Here is a 7,595-nt window from a genome sequence, read left to right on the forward strand (position 1 = left end):
TTCCTGGTGAGTACAGCTTCCTTAGTTACCTTTCAGTTTTGCATCTTTCCTAGATATATGATTAGGAAGCTGTATTCCATGTTTATTGCTGTTAGATATATCTTACTAGGCATGTCTATTGGTATTCGCTGAGTTGTTGAACTCACCCCCGTGAACTCTATATTTTTCAGGTACCAGGTTATTTATGGTGTCGCTTGGAGCATCCTGTCTGCTGGTCCCCACGTCACATCAGAGGACTTATCGATTTCACGTATGTTTTGTTTGTTTATGTATCAGTTTGTTTAGCTCTGTACTCCGGTTTGTTTTTGGAGTGTTGATGTCGTTATGTGGTATTTTGTATTTGTTATTGGTTGTGTAAGCCTAGCCGGCTAGCAGTTTGTGTTTTGGTTTTGGTACAGCCGAGTGGGCTGCTTTATTTTTAACTGCGTGGTGGTGTCAGCCAGAGGCTGAATTTGATATTAACTGCGTGGTGTTTGTTTTCTTTTATTGTTATTATTCCAGCCGCATGTGGCTGAGGTATATAGTGCTTGTAGAAAAGTTTCAGATTGTCCGCCGTACAGGGGAGATGCTGCCGAAATTTCTTCGGACAGAGACTCCTCTGGGGCGTGACAATTTAGTGGTATCAGAGCAGGTATACGATACTTGCTATGTGTTCTGGATTTTTGAGATTTATCTGATATCAATTTATTTGGTATCAGAGATCGACTTACGTGTCTTATTTTTCCAGTGTTTCGGATTTCGTGTTTTGGTCTTCTCGATGTGACTTTTTGGGTTTTGGGACCTGGCAGCAGCAGGACATCTCCAAGCTATAGGAGGTATGTTGGTATACTGTTATCCTACTATTTAGTTAGAGTATGCATTGTTGAATGTGATAGTTATGACACTTTGTATCTGGTATCTGTCTGATGTTGTAGCCATATTACATGTGAGGGATTACAGTTTCTAGTGATTTTTCATATCATACACCAGTAGTTTTAGTTTCTGTTATTACTAGTTGGATAATGGATTGAGGTACATACCAGTGTCTGCTATTATTAGTTGGGTAATGAATAGTATCTATATATTCATCTTGACTTAGCTGTAGAATACCATGTTATCTTAGTTAATTTTATCAGCAGATAATTAGGTTACTTTAGTTAGATCGGTCAGTAGAAGACTGATCTACGTTTGTTGACTTGGGTAGTCGTGATCGATTTACCTTAGATGCTTGTAGAGGCTTTATTTATTCTTGATTAGTTAGTAGATGACCGATTAGTTTTGTTGACCCGAATAGTAGGGGATTGACCTACTTTACTTCTAGATGTTTGAATCTTGAGTTATTCGTGGTTAGTTGGATATCTTGAGCACATCGAGTATCTAGCTTATCCTGACATGGGAAAGGATTGGATTAGCCATATACTATTGATGATTTGGTCAGTCAATAGAGGATCGAAGTATCCTATTCCATGGGTACTGTAATTTTAGACTGTTTGTACCTAATTGGATAACTTAGAAGATGACATAGGGTTTGTGTGATAGATTGGATAAAATATGTTGATTATGCATATCTATGAAGTGTACATATGATTGTTATGAGTTGAAGGAGTTCTATGATGGATAGTTCATTTGTGGATAGTGTGAGTATTTCCATCTAGATATGGTTATTGTAGGTTCCTTGTGGATTATAGCTATTTAGTTAGCTGTACGTGTCTGATTGACATATTGGAGGTATCTTGTTGATTATGTGCGATTTGTGAATGCACCTGGGTTTTAGTATGCTTTATTGGAAGTATTAAGTGATTATACTCATTTGGTATGTGTTGTGAGTATTATTTGAGGTGTATTGCCGATTATACCTACGTTGATTTTTGCACACGTGTTCGGTATGTATTGTTGGAGGTATCATACTGAATATACCTGAGTTGTGTGTCTGTTTGATGTATAATAATTGAAGAATTATGTTGATCATACCTATGTTGTGTGTGCACGTGTGTCAGGTCTATGATTGGTAGCATCATGATGATTCTACCTATGTTGAATGTAGAATGTTGAGTGTCTACATTATGTTATTAGTTGTATTATCCTATCAACTGATTCTCCTATTAGTGGGTGACTGATCCACTAGGATAATGATATAGTGGACTATGAATTTGATTTGATTACTGGATTGTGATACCCTAGGCTAACCACAGTGATCTGTGGTAGAGAGATCTCGTGCAGTCTCTAGCTAGATAGTTAGGTGCCTTGGACACTTATGTATTGTTGGTGGTGGAGCGTTGCTCCCACACATGTTATGGATTGTCTGTGGTGGAGCGTTACTCCCACCTATTGCGGATTGCTTATAGCGGAGCATTGCTCCCATATCTATTGCAGATACATTTTCGGGTTATTTGTGGTGGAGCGTTGCTCCCACATATGGAGGATTTCTTGTGGTAGAGCGTTGCTCCCACATTTGTGGTATTTCGTGTGATGGAGCGTTGCTCTCACACTAGAGGATCTTTTCCTTGGTGATTTATGTTATTAGTGGGTGATCAGATCTGTTTATTGTTGAGGATCTTATGGTTAGGAATGTCTGTGATACAGACATGATGTGTCTTGGTTTTACCATTAGAGCTTGCGGTGCTCTAGATGTTATCATGGACTCGATGATTTGGGTATCCCTAGAATGTTTGGATCGGTTTCCATTTTCTTTGTTGACGATGTTGTGATTTATTACGGATCTGAGGTGAGTCACGTACACTACCTTTGCTTAGATCTAGAGATGTTTCGACGAGAACATCTATATGTGATGATCAGTAGTGCTTATTTGGATTGTCTTATGTGATGATGATTAGGACACACGGTCACCAACAGGAGTATACCGTGGTTCCATAGGAGATCGAGGTTGTTACCGTTGGGAGTAGACGGAGTCGATATAAGAGGCTCGCAACTTCCTTTGTTTGGCTTGATAGTTCCGGAGATACGTGGAGGGTTTCTCACGGATTGATATGTTACTTTCACGCCTGATCATGAAAGGCGTGAAGTTTACTTGGACTGTGGAATGCAAGACCAGCTTCTAGGAGCTGAAGTGGAGACTAGTGTCGATTTTGATTTTTGGTTTTACCTTCTGGAGAGGACGGATATGTCCTCTACCTCGACGCATCTATTCAGGGTTTGAACGCCGTTCTGATGCAGCACGATAGAGTATTCTCCTATGCTTTTCGTCGGTTGAAGAAGCATGAGAAGAACTGTCCTGTACATGATCTGGAGCTAGTCGCCATTATTTTTGCCATGAAGATTTGGCGACATTATTTATATGACGTTACATTTGAGATTCTCACTGACCATATGAGTCTCAAATATCTGTTTTACTTAGAAGGAACCTAATCTCCGACAGAGGAGATGGATGGAGTTCCTGAAGGATTTTGATTGTACCATTAGCTATTACTCAGGGAGAGCTAATGTGGTTGCCGATACACTTAGCAGGAAGTCCAGAGAGACTTTAGCTTGCCACCGAGTTGTGGTCACAGACTTGATTAAAGGTTTCTTCGAGTTGGGCCTTGAGGAATAAGGACAGACAGGGCAGGGTACTCTGGTTACCATGGTTGCTCAGTAGTCGATCAGGACGAGGATCCGAGAGCCCTAGGCTGTATTTGCGGGTTATTTGCAGTCAGATAGCTTCCGGGTAGCAGACCGAGTTCACACGAGACGAGGAGGGTATTATATACTTCCGAGGTAGATTATGCGTATCTCAGTCTCATCCGGTCTTATAAGAGTTACTTCCGGAGGCTCATCGCTCATGATTTGCTGTCCATCTAGGCGGTACCCGTGTATACCAGGATTTGAGGTGTTTCTATTGGTGGAACGACATGAATGAAGACATCGTGGATTTTGTAGCTAGATGTCTTGTCTGTCAGTAAGTGAAGGCCGAGCATCAGAGATCTGTCGGCTTACTTCAGCAGATTTCTATTCCTGAGTGGAAATGAGAACACATTACTATGGACTTTGTGGTGGGTTGCCGAAGACACGACGAGGTTATGACGCGATTTGGGTAATCGTTGATCGATTAACCAAATCCACGCACTCGTTAGCGATCCGGAGGACTGATTTCCTGGATCGATTGGTAGATCTGTTTTACCGGGAGATCATCAGATCACGTGATGTTCCATTGACTATTATTTCGGATAGATGCCCGGTTCACGTCTCGTTTCTAACAGAGTCTGTAGCAGGCCTTGGGCACTCAGCTCTGTTTCGGTATAACTTTCCATCTACAGATAGATGGACAGTCAGAGCGGACCTTTCAGACTCTAGAGGATTTGCTGAGATTGTGTGTGCTGGATTTTGGAGGCAGTTGGGAGGACCATCTGCCATTTGTAGAGTTCGCCTACAACGACAGCTTTCTTTTGGCTATCCAGATGGCACGTTGAAGCGATGTAAGGTAGGTCTTATAGGACACCCACCCTCTGGGATGAGGTTGGGGAGACCCAGTTGTGGGGACCTCATAGAGCTCAGCATGACGCAGAGTTGGTCCGTACTATCAGACGGAGAATGTTAGAGGCACAGGATCGCCAGAAGAGTTATGCTGATCGGAGACGCAGACCACTAGAGTTTTCTGTTGGCGACCAGGTATTTCTGCGAGTTTCACCCACGAAAGGAGTGAAGAGATTTGATCTCAGAGGTAAGCCAGCTCCGCGATACATTGGATCTTTCCAGATCTCGGAAAGGATTGGAGTAGTAGCTTACCGGTTGACACTGCCACCGTCCCGGGCAGTCGTTCACGACGTATTCCACGTATCTATGCTGAGGAGATATGTACTCGGCCCGACACATGTACTGACAGATGTCTCAGTTCCTATTCAGTCTGACGTCACTTATGAGGAGGTTCCGGTACGGATTCTAGACCGGGAAGAGCATTAGTTGCGGAACAAGACTATCCGACTGGTTAAAGTCGGATGCCAGTATCATTTGGACGAGGAGGTTATTTGGGAGCTTGAGGATATTATCCGAGCTCGATACTCCATTTTTCACTTGAGGATGTGATTTAATTTACCGTTCAGCATTTATACTGTCTATATCTGTTGTTAGTACTTGCTGATGGTAGATGACGAAATTTGGGGACCAAATTTTTATTAGTGGGGGAGAATGTAAAATACCGGAAATAGGCGAATATTAATAAGGGAATTTTTCAGAATTTTTGGAAATTTTTCTGGAATTTTTCGGAGCTCGTACAGACGAGTTAACGGGGGATAAAAACGGAGGCCAGAAAAGCCTGTTTAGGTTACCCCGTTTAAGTGAGGAAATGTTTATATTTACATTTCCTTTTTCTTTATTTTCTTTTCTTTCCTTTTGTTTTTTTTTCCGCGTGCCCGAGTTCTTTTTTTCCCTCGATCCCGATTCTCTTCTTCCTTTCTTCTCTTTCCCTCACGCGAGCCCTAACCGGCGCCGCAAATCGCCGGTTCCTCCCTCTCCTCTGCCGACGCCGACGACGCCAAGGACCAGAGAGCTGGCGGCTGAGTTTCGCCTTTCCTCTCCCTCTTCCTTCTCGGTGCCCTAATCTTTGCTTCGCTGCCCAGTCGAGCCACCGGCCGCCAACACTGTGCCTTGCTGACGCCGTCACACTCGCCGGGGAGATCCCAGTGGCCGACCCTCCCCTGTGCCCTAGCACCACAGTAGTGCCACTGCCGAGCCTCTCCCTCTTCGTGAGTTGCGGCCGCACCATCAAAGGATTTCAGCGTAGATCACCGGCGTAGATGCATTCTGAGCACCCGTTGCCAATGTCGAGCCCTCAGCCCTAGCACCTCCTCTTCCTCGGATTCATGCTTAGTGTCGTCGCTTGATTGGGCTGATGCTCCACCATCTCTGTGCTCTAGCTTGGATTCACTACCGATCCTTGGATCGCATTGCCTTCTCCACCCGAGCGATTTCCACTGCGCTAGTTACCATTGGTTCTTTCTTCACTCATCTCACTTATCTGCTTTTGTTGAATTGCTTGCAGAGATGAAACTGCCGGCACAGAAATTGGGTAAGTCATTTTGGTTTTGGATTTATAGAGATCTAAATTCCAATTTTTTTGTATAAGAGGTTTGTGCTAAGTTGGTGGGTGATGGCTGTAGCTCCGGCTTTGCCTTGGTAGCAGCTTTACGGTAGCTTTGGCCATGAATTTCTGTCTGCAAGTATCTCTTCCGTGGCTCAACTGAGGAGTCTCCAAATCTAGGTGAGTTTTGGAAGATGAATTAAATGATTTCTATGGTTTGAGCAATGAAATGTCTAAGTATTAGATCAGTGCTGGTTTTGTTCAGTTTCAACAGATTTGACAGAACTAACCATGTGACATTAGGTAGATCAGGATTTGAGTTATTGGTATTGCTTGTTATTAGGTAAGCATAGGGTTAATTACATTAACTTCTGTGTAGGCCCTGTATGGTGTTTTACTTGGCAGACATGGTTGGTGAGAGCACTAACCACTGTGATCTTCCTTTTTGGTTTGATCCTAAGATAAGGTTTAATGAATACAATCAATTATGTTGGTTGATTTGGATGATGTGATTAGGGTTTTACCCTAAATTAGTCGTACGGATTTTTATTTAGCTATTTAATGAATTGTTAGCTAAATAAAAATGTATATGTATTATTGACACAGGACTTTGACGCGAGACGAGCATCTCGACGTTGGATTTGATTGGATTGGACCTGCTATTTGGAGGCGGGTACCTCTTGACTTGTCTTTTATGATATTGTCATTGGATATGCATAGTATTTTATAACTACATGCAATGAACATGCTTGCCTTTGGTATGTCACTGTTTGATATCCATAGCATGTTAGGTTTGTCACCTGTGATGTATCCGCGCTTATATCTCGTGATTTGTTACCATGATTATCTTGTTACCATGAGTATCTTAGTTTCTAGAGTGACATACCATGCTTACTGAGGTTAGGGCTAGGATTTGGATTGTTGTTTCTGGCCTGTGTATCTAGATTATCTGATACTTAGGTTTTTGTGCCATATCAGATTTGTGTACCTCTATTTGTATATCATATATGATTCGGGTGTTTAGACCCTGATTCTTTGATCTGTGTATATTGTTGGTACATATGCTATGGAAGAGGGATATGATTTGGGTCTAGGTTGTTATACCTTAGAGGATTGTATACCCTAGATCCGTGGATTTGGCTTACTGATACTGTGGTACCCATATTATGTATATATGGATTTTTCTATGCTGATCAGGATATTCCATACTTATTATGTTCGTGACATAGGGTTATTGATATTCTATCGACTGTGTACTCTAGATCTTGGTATGTGACCATCGCTTTTACAATGACCCATTTTGTATGTATGGATATGGTTATGTTGATCGTTTTGCCATGCTTAGTGTCATGCATCATGATTGCATCTTTGTGCGATAGTCGACTCCATTGTCGTTGAGCACATCGCCAGCTACATGGATCTGCATATACCACCACTCATGGGTTAGTGGTCGATTCGAGCAGAGTGTGTAGCAGGGACTTTGTTTAGCTACGTTGGTCCGCTCATGGGTAGTGTGACACAACGTGTTAGCCGACAGGGATTCCTCCCCATGTACCGGAGTTGAGAGCATTGAGCTCCCCATATATGATTTGGGGTCACAGGA

The 7,595-nt window shown here is 42.6% G+C and overlaps 1 long non-coding RNA gene across 1 annotated transcript; it reads left to right on the top strand.

The window, feature by feature from the left end:
* The first annotated feature begins 5,879 nt into the window (after positions 1-5,879).
* Positions 5,880-6,625, top strand: LOC122030009. Its single transcript, XR_006125278.1, has 3 exons — positions 5,880-5,980; positions 6,072-6,172; positions 6,599-6,625. It is a non-coding gene; the product is annotated as an uncharacterized LOC122030009 (long non-coding RNA).
* The last annotated feature ends 970 nt before the right edge of the window (positions 6,626-7,595 follow it).

The sequence above is a fragment of the Zingiber officinale genome, chromosome 10B, assembly GCF_018446385.1.
Source record: "Zingiber officinale cultivar Zhangliang chromosome 10B, Zo_v1.1, whole genome shotgun sequence".
Classification (NCBI taxonomy): domain Eukaryota; kingdom Viridiplantae; phylum Streptophyta; class Magnoliopsida; order Zingiberales; family Zingiberaceae; genus Zingiber; species Zingiber officinale.